Below are 14,000 nucleotides of genomic sequence, written 5' to 3'. Positions count from 1 at the left end.
AACCAAAGCTTATTAAAATGAAATCCAAAGTGTAATATACATCTAATGCCTGACAGGCTAGTTTTTACTGAGGATATACTCTTTTAGATCCTTAAGCTTAGTGGTTGGTTGCATTTAGGTCCAGAAGCATTGGGAGATGTGTAAAATCTGTTATCCAGTAAATAGCTGTTTCAGTGTCTCAATGTCTGTTCTACTGCTGTGGAGAGACACCATGACCAAGGCAACCTATAAAAGAAAGCATTTAATTAGGGGCTGGCTTACAGTTTCAGAGGGTTAGCCCATGATCCTCATGGAGGGGAGCATGGCAGAAGGCAGGCAGGTGTGGTCCTGATGAGACTGGACCTGGCTTGGGTTTTTGAAACCTCAAAGCCCACCCTGGTGACACAGCTCTCCAACAAGGCCACGCCTCCTAATCCTTCCACTTTCATTCCAACACCACCAACTCAGAATTAGGAAGCAAACCCTTCTATGGAGCAATCTCAGGCTGAGGAGCTTTCGGGCTTTGCTAGGAAGGGTGGACTGGTCCACGAAATACTATTACTACTTTGTGAAACTTCAGTACAGAATTATTTGGAGCGAGTTGATTTGTCCATTAGAACCTTGAAATGCTGCGTAAATGTTCTGAAAATCGGGTAGACATCAATTTGCAATGCCCTGTCATGGACTATCTTTTTTTCCTTGCACCGACTTGTATAATGTATTGTAGTAAAAGTGTGTTTTCTGCTTTATAGAGTTGAACCTTTTGGAAAAATGTGTTGAGATACTGAGGGATGAAATGCCAGTGTTAAGTTTTCCAGAACTCAGGCATGAATTCCAATGGGTTTCATTATTTCTTTTTCTTTTTCTTTTCTTTTTTTTTTTCGAGACAGGGTTTCTCTGTGTAGTTTTATGCCTTTCCTGGAACTCACTTTGTAGACCAACCAGGCTGGCCTCCAAATCAGAAAGATCCGCCTGCCTCTGCCTCCTGAGTGAATGCTAGGATTAAAGGCGTGCACCATTCAGCAAGAGAACAAGAGTGTCTGCAGGACATTGCAGAAAGCAACTGTCAGAGGTCACTGTGTCACACCTTCAAACTGGCTAGGGGCACAGGGCTACTTGACTGCTCCCTCAGCTGTTCAACAGGCTTAGCATTTTTATTGTATTGGTCACCTGGCTAATAAATTCTCTAGAACTTATAATCCATACATAAAGTTTAAGTTTTACATTATATCCTTTTAATGTTTATAATTTATCATCCTTTGTGTCATCCTGGTTACTATGTACATTTAGTCTTAGCAAATCTCTCAAAAACTTATCAAGGCTCTGAGTGGCTCTGTCACTTTACAGTTTTGGAACTCCAGTGTTTCTCTGAACCATCTGCTAAGCTAAACTGATTGCCACTGGCTTTGCCAAGAGGCCAGTGTGGATTCTGATACTGAGCTGTGTATGTGCATGTGATCTGTAGACTTTATTCATGAAGAACTGCGGGGAGTCTGAAGGACCATGAGCAAGGGTGTTGCCCTTTGGCTGAGTTGGTATTTTATCGTTTTGTCTGTCAGACCCTCACCTGTCATCTTGAGGCCTCAGTAACACTCACTGTGTTTTTTTCACTCCAGGTGAGGAAAATAGCAGCTGAATACTACGACAAACTCCCCATCACGACTCCTGGGGGAAAGTACTGTATGATTTTGTGATGGATGACACACTGAGTCCCTACGCCAGGGTGAAGAGGCTTCAGTGAGGAAAATAGCTTTTGGAGTAACACTGTCAGAGCCAAAGCAAATTCTGCAAAGATTCTAAATAGCGAGAATGTGGATTTTTTTCCTTATTAAAAAAAGATCAGTGATGCTCAGAAGCTGCCCCAGAAGAATTTTCTCTCCATAACATCAAGAAGCTGTTCTGGCTCCCTGTCAGCCTGACTCTGTCACAGAACTCAACTGTGTGCTTGTCCAGTTACCATCCCTGAGAGACTGTTCACCTTGTCTGTCATTTTGTAAGCATATTAAAAATTGCCCGTTTCTCTTGTAGCGTTTTTATCACAATGTTTTCCTTTAAAAATAGCTAGTGATCTAAGGTATTAATGTATACTTATTTATCACTTTTCTTGTAGTTTCTTTCTTATTACATATGGTTGCTTGGGTACTGGTGGAAACTTATTTTAAATTTTCCATTCAAAAGAGTTTTTGTTTTTCCAATACTTTCTGAGAAGGCCAGATAAGTACCATGGCAGGATGCTAATAATTCAGTTAAGAACTAGGCCTCACTTCCTGTCTCCTCTTGAAACTGAATAGGCAGTTTCTGAGGAAGCCACATACAAAGGGCAATCAATCTCCAACAACCCTGACATCAAGGAGAGGGTAACTGCACATCCCAGGCCTGAGCCAGCCCCAGAGTAGCTCAAGGGAATAACCAAAATAAGGTCAGAGCCTGGGACTTGCCAGGCTTGTCCAAAAATGGAAAAACTATAGCCTTGGCAACCCCTGCTAGCAATAACCAATCAGGAATGTGCTCATATGACTGTCACTGGCATAAGCCAATCCTAGATAGAATGACCTCACTACCTTTAGAATTCCTTTAGCTGTGTATAGAAGAGCCTGCCATCTTCCCTTGGGGGCGCCATTTTGCCTTTGTGTCAGATGTGTGGCCCCATCATGCTGGTACCTTTATAGTGGAGATGATAAATGCTCTTGCTGATTGCATACGTGAATGGTGGTCCTTTGTGGGACTTTTCTAGGACCCTAACACTTTCATAGTCCTTGGGAAGGGGAGGTGACTCTGATCTCACTAGCTGGAAGTCCTGACTATCTGTGTGGGATGCCACATGCAGGTTTCAGTGCTGAGGATGCAGGAGGACCTCCTGGATTGCTGTGTGGGCACCATATCCATGCAGTGGCTCTGAGCAATGGCTGCTGTTCCAGAAGACCCAGTTTCCATTCCCTACACACACATGGCTGCCCACAATTGTTTGTATCTTCAGTTCCATGGTATCTGATGCCCTCTTCTGGCCTCCACAGGCACTACATCATGTGGTACACCTACACACCATCAACATACCCATACACACAAAATAATGAAATAATTTTATAAAGAAGAGAATTGAATCAAGTCACATCACTAGTCATACATGTAGACCCCCAAGGGGTGTTCCTCAGTCCTACCAATTGACACAGAGATTCCATGGGCTGCTATCCAAATTCCCAACAGGCCCTCCTAAGGAAAGTGATGAGCCTCTGGCAAATGTTTTGCAGAACTACAAAGGGACTAAAAAAGACCAAGAATAGTGACCAATTCATTTTCACAAGTGAACATGCTAGTCCCCTGAGAAGAGAAATGTCATGTCTTTTTAAAGTTTCATCGTTTATTTATTGTTGTGGTGGTGTGTGCTTGAGTAGGGTGTGTGCCTGCCACAGTGCTCAGGTGACGAAGGTCAGAGGGCAACTCTGAGGTTGTTTCTCTCTTCCCACCTTCTCATATGTCCAAGGATTGGACTCAGGCGAGTAAGTTTGTGTGGTGAGGACTTTTACCCACTTGGGCCATTTCAACAGGAGGAAAAGTCCTGCCTTTTCAACAACCAAGACTACAGTAGACCATCTCATGGAAAAACAGCAACTACAACCCTACCTCACACCAACTACAAAACCTTCCACTACTTTCCTTTCCTCAGAGTCCTCTTCCAAAGATAAAACTGAAGACCAAACAACTGAAGATCAAAACTTATTCTAGAGACAACTAATTGCATCTGTACTGGACATGCACAGATTTTCCCTGTGTAAGGTGCATCATTTGTAACAGTTGCAGCATAACAACTGTTATGTAGCAGTATGGACTATTCACACACATGTGTACACTGTGAGAGGGAATGGGTATCATCTAGCACTTCTGAGAAAGAATGGGTAGGTATATAGTGTATGCAAGTAATGCTGCATTTTACTGATGGGATTTGAGTAGTCATAGACTATAGTATCTGCAGTGGGACTGAAACTAATCCCCAACCCTAGATGGTCTTTTGAATGTTAGTATAAATGGAAAATGGAAAGTACACCGATATCTGAAATAAGAAACTTCCATATTTATAAAGAAGACTGAAATATAAAATTTTGCAAACTTGGGAAGTGTTAATTTCTATGGCAATAAAACACAATGAGAGATGAAATGATAAATAGGTATTCTTTAATTGAAAAACTATTTGTTGCATACAAGACATTAAAATATGAAATAAAGTAGATTGGAAGATGGGCAGTGGTGATACATGCCTTTAATCCCAGCACTTGGGTGGAGGGGGTAGTTGGATCTTTCAGTTCGAGGACAGCCTCGTCAACTGAGCCAGTTCAGGACAGCCAAGGCTAAATAGACAAACCCTGTATTGAAAAACCAAAAACAAACAAACAACAAAAAAACAAGGAAAAAACCCCAATTTTGGAAAGTGTCTATGTATAGATTTTAGTGAGTTCATTTTATAAAGACTTTAGTCCAGGAAAAGCAAGATTTCTACTTCAACTCATTAATAATGTGTTACCAACTCAGCTTTATTTAAGTAGTAAACAATGTAGGAAAATAGTAAGATCTCTAATGTCCCACTAAGCACATGAATAAAAGTGCCACACTTTAGTTATCAAGAAACAGAAATTTTATAAACATAGTAGGTTATATATACAATGTACATTTCTGTTTAAAGAATGGTGTTATGGCTAGAGCTAGAGGAAGATGAGGCTGTGGACAGTGTGAGCAGTTCTAAGAGACTCCCCATCCCCAGATGGTGAGGAAGAGATGGGCAGCAGGGAAGGCTGTCTGGGTGTCCTTCCCCTCCTGAATAGGAATGTAGATTGGGGGCCTCTGTCTGAGTACAGCGTGTCCCCAGATCCTAAGCACTGTAGGCAATGAAGTTAAAAGAACTGCAAATCCCTCTTGTGTTTAATACACAGGTGCCAAGAACTGATGACAATCTGAACCCCAAGCTCCTGAAGGTGCTTTTAAAACCAAACATGAATAATTCCACAGCCCCTGGACACCAGACCAGGCAACTCTGCACAGCCCTAGCAGGGCAGATCTAAGACAGGAATGCTGAGAGGAGCAGCCCTGTGTCTTCCCACACACAACCCAGGCCCTGCTGTGCTCCGCTGGGCCTCACAAGCTCTTTCAGGAGCACAAACGCAGACTCTCACTCACTGTCTGGCAACAGCTCAGATCCAGGCCGTGGTCAGCCTCCCTACAGCTGACAAAACCCAAAGACTTTTAGTCCTTTCTGACACCAGATCGCAGGACTTCTCCTCCCCATCCTGGGGTGGGCTCTCATCACCGCAGAGGAACGGGCCCAGCATGTTAACGACCTGTGGACCCCCTGTGCTGGGAAAGCTGAGAACACACCGCATGCTGCCCTCCTGAAAACTGTGGAGAGAGAAACCAGTGGTTTACTTAATGTCGGCCTGAGGGACATAGAGGGGACTTTGGTGTCTCAGTGTCCATGTTCAAACCATAGCTCAAGTGTGCGAGAAACTTTTACCATGCCGGAAGGGGTTAGGGTGTGGTTGTGGGCAGGAAATCCTGATGCCTGGTGGAGCTTTCCCCAGGGCTCCAACCCTCCATCCTTCCAGGACCTCCCTGACTTCTGAGCGCCACCTCCTGGGCAGCACTGGTATTTTCTTTCTAGGCAAACCATTCTGCAAATCCTTTAGCCTCAACCTACTGGAAGCAGGGCCATTGCAGAGATCTCTATTTACAAGAATTATCCAGCCGTGATGGTGGTGGAGCATGCCTTTAATCCCAGCACTTGGGAGACAGAGGCAGGTAATGTTTGAGACCAGCCTGGTCTACGGAGTGAGTTCCAGGACAGCCAAGGCTGTTACACAGTGAAATCCTATCTTGAAAATAGAAACAATAAAAAAGCTTCTTCTAGCACCAAATAAAGGAGTTCTACAAGGATTTGCTTACTTGGTCCTTTATCAAGTACTTTTGTGCAAACATCTCCTTTACCCTTATGTGTGAGTTAAGATTTCTAAGTTAACAAGTACAAGAGGGCCTAGCCGAGACATTTGGAGTGCTTACAATTTTGATCCACGGAACAACTCTAAGTGTCTGTTGATTTTTATAAATCTGGAGAGTGACAGAGAGGAGAAACGATCGTTTAGCTAGCTCCGCAGGGATCCTAGCTGCTATGGAAACGACTGCCACCGTTGGCTGCAGCTTACATGGCTTCGTGACTGACACCCGGTGACACAGAATGAAGAAATGACAGACACATGTGCAGAGAACCTGGGTTTGGGACGCCTGAGTGTCTAGACAGCGACGCACCAGCAGCCTGGAGACTCTGTGCTCACTGTAGACAGCTGAACAAGAAGACAAGCTGCCTGATCTTAACAGGAGTCTCTCTAGAGGAGCAGTCTCAGCATCAGTCACCCAGGAGGAGGATGCAGGGGTTGACATGTCAGCACATAACTGGGTCAGGGAAGGCCTTGCATGCCCTTGGGTCTTAGGCACTGGTCCTTGACATGGCTGTGCTCATGACATTCATTCAGGGGTACAATCCCTCCTCACAACCATTAAATTAAAGTTTTTGAAGTATGTGACTCCCAGTCCCTATCTGCTTTGTCAGAGAAAGAGAAAACAGAATGGCTTACCCAGACAGCCAATGTCCTTTGTACACTTTCATTTTTCAGTCTTCTTTTTTTCATTCAGAGACAAAGTCTTGTTATGCACCCGTGTCTGGCCTGGAATGTTCTGTTACTGACATTGGCCTTAACCTTGAGGTCTTCCTGCCACAGCCTCCAGACTGCTGGAATTACAGCGTGCATCAATACTGCCCACCATTGTGAACCTGAAAGTATTAAAATTATGAAGTGATCTTTCAGTTCTGTCTGAGGAGTGGCCTGAGGTGATGTCACAGTTGGTGGAGTTCTTACTGCACAGGCGTGAAGACACGAGTTCAATTCCCAGAATCCACATTTAAAGAAAAAAATAAAAACTCTCTTGGTGATGGGCACCTATAATCCCAGCCTGGGGAGGCAGAGACAGGGGGATCCCTCGAGCCATTGCCTGATCAGTCTAGTCTAATGAGTGAGCTTATTCTTCAGGGTGAGGCCCTGTCTCAAAAAATAAGGTGGGCAACAACTGAAGAAGACACACACACGCGCACACACACACACACACACACACACACACACACACAGAGAGAGAGAGAGAGAGAGAAAGATTTTCTGAATTCTCTGCTTCTCTAAATGAATATTTACAAATGGATGTGTCTAGTTAGCTTCTGTGCAGTTATCAGTATGAGTGTGTATCATTGCTGTGAAACACAGGGAAATGTTTATATTCAATTTTATCTAGTTCAATAATACACAGTGGGAGTCTTACTCTTCTTTTGAGATGACTGTTAAGAGTTCATACTCCAGAAAGAGTATTCAGCATGTGTTTGCTATGTTGTCAGAGGTATTGTAATGGGGATGGCCACCACACCTCTCAATGTGAGGTGATTCCTGGGACATAGGCATGGGGAAAGGAGAAACCAATTCCTGAAAACTGTCTTCTGGACCTCTGCATACACACACACACACACACACACACACACACACACACACACACACACACAAAGTAAAGAAAATGTAACAAATTTTTATAGAGATATTGTAATGAACTAGATAGAAATTGTCTGCCGAGACTCACAATTTGTTGGAGATAGAATAGGAAGGCTAAGATAGTTTTTGTTTTTAGTGTTTGTATTGAAAAATGTTTCCTAAATTCTTTTAAGTTTTCACATTTCACCCAACTGAATAACAGCCACAGATATGTAAATAACCTCTGCTCCAGGTATTGCTCCCTTTGTAACACAGAAATCAAAGCATTGGGGCTAGAGGTGTAGTTCAGTGGTGCAGTGTGTCCTTGGCATTCAAAAGGCCCTGGGTTTATTCCTCTGTGAGACAGAGAGAGGGGAGAGGTCATCAACATTTGCTGTCCCTATAGGAATGAAAAGATTTCTCTTCAACACAGCACATTAAACACCAGTGTGGACTGACCTGGAGATGCAGCTTAGTGGCAGAGCACATGCTCAGCATGGACAAGGTCCTGGATTAGCCCAGCATGAAAACACAGAAAATGCCCAGTTTGTATTCACTGAAGTGAAGATGAATTCAGATAAGATAAAGGAGCCCTGGGGATGGACACACGGGTCATTAGGCTCCATGATGTATCCTGACAAAAGGATTCCATAAAGGGCTTGAAGTTCCTAGTACCTAGTAAATTTGAAATGTCCTGTCTTTGGGTTATTTATCTCTTATTGGTGGCATTTTACATGTACCATCTCTGTGCTTAGTTTTCTAGGACCTCTACTTTGAAGATATCTTACTTCCTATACTTTTGTGTAAACATACGTGGTTTTGCATTAAAAATTGGTTTTCTTGACACATTCTGCAAATGTTGGTTAGCAGACACATTATGTTGCAAACTCAGACACAGTTTACCCTACATAGAGTGAAAGAGGGATCGGATGGCAAATATACTAAAAACAATATGGCTTTTTCCAAAACAGAGGTCAAGAATTAAGAAAACACATGAAGTGCTGAATCTTGAGCTCAGTTTAGTTTAACCAAGCTTGTTGTAAGTGTACTTAAAGCCTGAGCCGTGTGCTTAGGTGGATCTTAATCAGGGACTCTGAAAGCTAGTTTCATTTGCCATATTGTACCTTCATGCTGGAGGCCATGATGCAACTTCAGAGCCAGACCTGATGAAAATGGAGTGATTTTTCTTGATTGAGGTTTTACTGCACTGGGAGAAAATTCCATTCAGTCTTCTTAGTTAATAAAGCTTAGATTCAGATGTACATTTTGTCCAAGTTTAGTCTTACCACATCTAAAGCAATTTGTGTAAAACAAATGTCAAATACAGATTGCTTCTCAATGAAATGCAGGGAAATAAAAATAATTAAATTTGATTAAAAGAAGAAATGTTAAAAGTGCCTGAGACTTAAAGTGGTGTTAATGTGACTCACATCAGCACTCAGTGCAGCTGTTCCTAAACATCTTGTCTCAATGTTTAGATGACAGATGTTCGCAAGCCAAGGGCCACCCATGGAGCCCTCGATTCACTCTCCTGGCTCCAAGTCCTCTTAGCCCCCCTGTCCTTTCCCCTCAAAGAAGCACAGTGGCCGCCATTCCAGACTTTTAGACACTTCCTTCTCTAGCATTAAAATACCTTGAAGAACTACAAGTTCTGACACACAGCCTTCTTACTGGTACACATTGCTTCAAAATATGGGATCAAGTTATACTTAAAGTTTTTACATTAATTTTATATCTAAAATATGTCTTTAAGCTGAGAACCATTGTCCTAGGTTCAGCAGCTAGGACAGAACAGGTTGGATCATATTGGTAGTGTACATTCCCTTCTCTTCACCTACCTTTGGGATTCTTCTTTCTGCTCGGTAAATGGAGCCCAGGGCACCTACATCCTAAGTAGCACTCTCCAAATGAGCTAACTCGCCACCACCTATACCAAATATGGTTTTAAATCATGGGATTGTTTTCTATAAAAAGCGAGCTAATGTACTGTCCCTTCTCTTCTTTGCTTCAGGTCCCACTTGCTACAGTTTGGGCTCCAGGTCCTGCCGGACAGGACCCGGGTGGCTCTGCTGTCACTGGGTGATGTGGTGCTGATGTCCTATCTCCTGCCCGAGGAGGAGGCCTTCCAACTGAGGGACAGTGTCTTCCTTGTCCATGTTACTCTGAACTTTGCGCTATCTGGGTAACCAGTCTCTCACAATAGAATCCTTTTGTTACCAAGCCGTGAAAGTGTGTGTTCCTCCTCATTGGACCCTGACTGAGAGGCCATAGTGCTTCTTGTGCTGATAAGTCCTTTGTTTCTGGTCTCCCCTCCCTCCCCACTGAGTGTCCTCAGAGTCCTCCTTGTATTTACATCAGAATCCTTTCTTGATCATTTGCACTGCAGTCCCTTTCTCTTGGCTTGACTTTCCACTCTTGTCTTGTGATTAACAGATCTTAACTGGTCTCTTCTTCATTCTTGATCTGTGGCTCCAGAGCTGGGCCTCAGGACTCAAACTAAACATGCCCCTGACCACTGAGTTATACTCTTAGTGACCAATGTATTTCCATGATGATTTATGCTTTTTGTCTTTAATAAATCCTCCCTAAATTTAATAAATTACATGTCTACTAAGTTTTAAAATAACTTAGTTTCAGCCTCCACATTTTAGCCATAATCCACCTGAACCATGTTAGTGTCCAGTGGAGTGGGTTCATCTCACTTAAAACTCTTTCTTCCTCGCTCATCTTAAGGTGTTCACACTCATAGGATTTCTTTCTGGAACCTCTATTCTGCCCCATTATTATGACCTTTCTTCATATGTTAATAATATATATTCTGTCTCCTACAGAGTACTACTCATCTGTTATGGTATTTCTAGGCAGGGCCCTGGAGAAGTGAGCTTAGGGATCTCATACACAGGGTTGAAGCCCTTATAAAAGAGACCCATGGGAGCTTCCTTCTACTTCTCCCCTGAGGACACTGTGAAAAGATGTCCTCTATGAACTAGGAAGAGAGAGCTCACAGGACAGTGAAGTTGCCTGTGCCAAGGTTGTACACTGGCCTGCCTGTGAGTTATAGGGATATGGTTTTTTGTTGTTGTTGTTTTGTTTTGTTTTGTTTTTTGGTAACCCACCAAGTCTATGGTAATTTGTTACAGCAGCAGGAGTTTGCCATGATGCTCTATAAATGACCTATTAGAGCAGTATAAGAATTTACATGTCGGTTTTTATGCCAATACCAAGCTGTTTTTATTACTGTAACTCTATAGTAGAGCTTGAAGTCAGGGATTGTGATGCCTCCAGAGGTTGTTTTATTGTACAGGATTCTTTTGGCTATCCTGGGTTTTTTGTTTTTCCATATGAAGTTGAGTATTATTCTTTCCAGGTCTGTGAAGAATTGTTTGGTATTTTGATTACCGACATGTGGACCAATGGAATCGAATTGAAGACCCTGACATTAACCCACACACCTATGAACATATAATTTTTGACAAAGAAGCCAAAAGGGTACAATGGAAAAAAGAAAGCATCTTCAACAAATGCTACTGGCATAACTGGATATCAACATGTAGAAGGCTGCAAATAGATCCATATCTGTCACCTTGCACAAAACTTAAGTCCAAGTGGATCAAGGACCTCAACAGAAATCCAGCTACTCTGAACCTGCTAGAAGAGAAAGTAGGAAGTAGACTTGAATGCATTGGCATAGGAGATCACTTCCTAAATATAACACCAGTAGCACAGGCACTGAGAGAAACAATCAATCAATGGGACCTCTTGAAACTGAGAAGCTTTTGTAGAGCAAAGGATACGGTCAACAAGGCAAAGCGACAGCCTACAGAATGGGAAAAGATCTTCACCAACCCCACATCTGACAGAGGACTGATATCCAGAATATATAAGGAACTCAAGAAATTAGACATCAAAATGACCAACAGTCCAATTAATAAATGGGCTATAGAACTAAACAGAGAATTCTCAACAGAGGAAACTCAAATGGCTGAAAGGCATTTAAGGAATTGATCAACATCCCTAATCATCAGGGAAATGCAAATCAAAACAACTCTGAGATATCACCTTATGCCTGTCAGAATGGCTAAGATCAAAAACACTGAGGACACTTTATGCTGGAGAGGATGTGGAACTCGGGGAACTCTCCTCCACTGCTGGTGGGAATGCAAGCTTGTACAACCACTTTGGAAATCAATATGGCGCTTTCTTAGAAAATTGGGAATCAATCTCCCCCAAGATCCAGCTATACCACTCTTGGGCATATACCCAAGAAATGCTCAATCATACCACAAGAGCACTTGCTCAGCTATGTTTATATCAGCATTGTTTGTAATAGCCAAAAACCTGGAAACAACCTAGATGCCCTTCAACTGAAGAATGGATAAATAAATTGTGGCACATATACACAATGGAATACTACTCAGCAGAGAAAAACAATGACATCATGAGGTTTGCAGGCAAATGGATGGATCTAGAAAAAAATCATCCTGAGTGAGGTAACCCAGACTCAAAAAGACAAATATGGTATGTACTCACTCATAGGAGGATACTAGATGTGGAACAAGGATGACTGGACAGCTACTCATATCACCAGTGAGGCTAACTGGAAAACAGGACCTCAAGAAAGACACAGGGATCACCCAATGATGGAGGAATGGATGAGATCTACATGAACAGCCTGGACATGAGTGGGAGCAATGAATGGCGAGGGTCGAGGGAAAGAGAGCGGGGGATCCCACCTGGATCAAGAACAGAGAGGGAGAACAAGGAATAGGAGACCATGGTAAATGAAGACCACATGAGAAAAGGAAGAAACAAAGTGCTAAAGAGGCCCACAGAAATCCACAAAGATACCCCCACAAAAGACTGCTGGCAATGGCCGAGAGACAGCCGGGACTGACCTACTCTGGTGATGGGATGACCAAACACCCTAATAGTTGTGCCAGAAACCCCATCCAAGTACTGAGGAATCTGGATGCAGACATTCACGGCTAGGCCCCGGGTGGAGTGCTGGGAGTCTAATTAGTGAGAAAGAGGAGGGTTTATATGAGTGAGAATTGTTGAAAACCAAGGTTGGATAAAGCACAGGGACAAATAGCCGAACGAATGGAAACACATGAACTATGAACCAAAGGCTGAGGGCCCCCAACTGGATCAGGCCCTCTGAATAGGTGAGACAGTTGATTGGCTTGATCTGTTTGGGAGGCATCTAGGCAGTGGTACCAGGTCCTGGGCTCACTGCATGAGATAGCTGTTTGAAACCTGGGACTTATACAGGGACGCTTGGCTCAATCTGGGAGGAGGGGACTGGACCTGCCTGGACTGAGTCTATCAGGTCGATCCCAGTCCTCGGGGGAGGCCTTGCTCTGGAGGTGGTGGGAAAGGAGGGTGGGCTGGGAGGAATGGAAGGGGGGGCAGGAAGGGGGGGAACAAGGGAATCTGTGGCTGTTATGTAGAACTGAATAGTATTGTAAAATAAAATAAATAAAAGAAAAAAATTGACAGCCTCTGGCAAAGTCACTTTCCTTCTTTTGCAGTTATCTTGGTGTGTCTTCATCTTGATGTTATTCTTCCATGTAAATTTAAAAAGCATCTGATCAATTTCCAACAAAATTCTACTTGGAAGTTTGGTTAGAATCAGTTTGAATCTGTAGATCAACTAGCTGAAAGGGAGACCTTACATTTTTATGGAATTTAGCCTCCCGGTCTATTAGCATGGTCTATTGCATGGTGCGTTCAAGTCCCTAGTGTCTTTCCGTAAAGAGCTTATGCTATTGGATGGAGTTTGGTGCTGGGTGGTGGTGTGTGCTTGTCACCCGAAAGCCCTGGTTCATTCCCCTGTAAACCTCCCACCAGATGGTTGACATATGATCCTAAAGACCTTAAAGTCTTTGGTTAGGTGTTTCTCGATGCATTTTAATGTTCTCATAGTTGTTTTTGTTCAGTTTAACTGTACTTTTAAACAGTTGCTGCTGCTCTATAAAAGCTTAGAGTGAAGTGATTTGCTCGGTAATTCTCCACTTATTTATTCTGACAAGTAGGTTCCATTGGATTGTCTACAAAACTGTTGCTAACTTGGTCTTATTATTCTTTTTCCTGTTTCTGTTGAGGACATGATATAAGTTTCCCCACAGTCCACTTTTGTTCTTGAGCTGAGTTGAGATGGAAAAAGAACGCATGAGGAACCATCTGGCTTTCATGGGATGTCCAGACAGCCCAGCATCTCAGGTGGCCCTGCTTGTGACATGTCACTTAAGCAGTTGATTGGCATCTGGGAACTGAGGTATCCAAACCAGAGATGTGAGGACAAACCCACAGAATCCCACAGAACCCCATAGAAATGAGTAAGCAACTTGGCTGATGGAGGTCATCCCTATGAAAGAGAGAGGCCCAGAGCCCTGGGGGCCCTGTGTACTGGAAGAAAAGGGACACCAGGGGAGGCAGCTTAGGGGCGTAGACTCTGAGACTGCAGAGCCTGTG

The sequence above is a fragment of the Peromyscus leucopus genome, chromosome 15 (assembly GCF_004664715.2).
Source record: "Peromyscus leucopus breed LL Stock chromosome 15, UCI_PerLeu_2.1, whole genome shotgun sequence".
Lineage (NCBI taxonomy): Eukaryota > Metazoa > Chordata > Mammalia > Rodentia > Cricetidae > Peromyscus > Peromyscus leucopus.
The sequence above is the reverse complement of the archived record's forward strand: the minus strand, read 5'-3'. Positions refer to the sequence as shown.